This window comes from Myotis brandtii, unplaced genomic scaffold (genome assembly GCF_000412655.1).
Source record: "Myotis brandtii unplaced genomic scaffold, ASM41265v1 scaffold446, whole genome shotgun sequence".
NCBI classification, from domain to species: Eukaryota; Metazoa; Chordata; class Mammalia; order Chiroptera; family Vespertilionidae; genus Myotis; species Myotis brandtii.
Window position 1 is genome coordinate 917,678 of NW_005367057.1, and position 240 is coordinate 917,917.

Below are 240 nucleotides of genomic sequence, written 5' to 3' on the forward strand. Positions count from 1 at the left end.
CCCTATACAAGTCGTTATTTAAAGTGGAAAAACGGAAGATTGTTTTCTTGGGTCCCTGACCAAAAAAAAAAAAAAAGGTGCAACGGAGCCAGGGGAGGCGCTTGGCAGCAGCCCGCGCCAGCGAGCATTCCTGAGATGTTTGAGAATTCTGGAAGGCACAGACAGAGCCGACGTCACTGCAACACGCGGCGCCGCCGCCGGCCCATATAAAAGGCGGGCTCTGCGCGCTGGGACAGACCG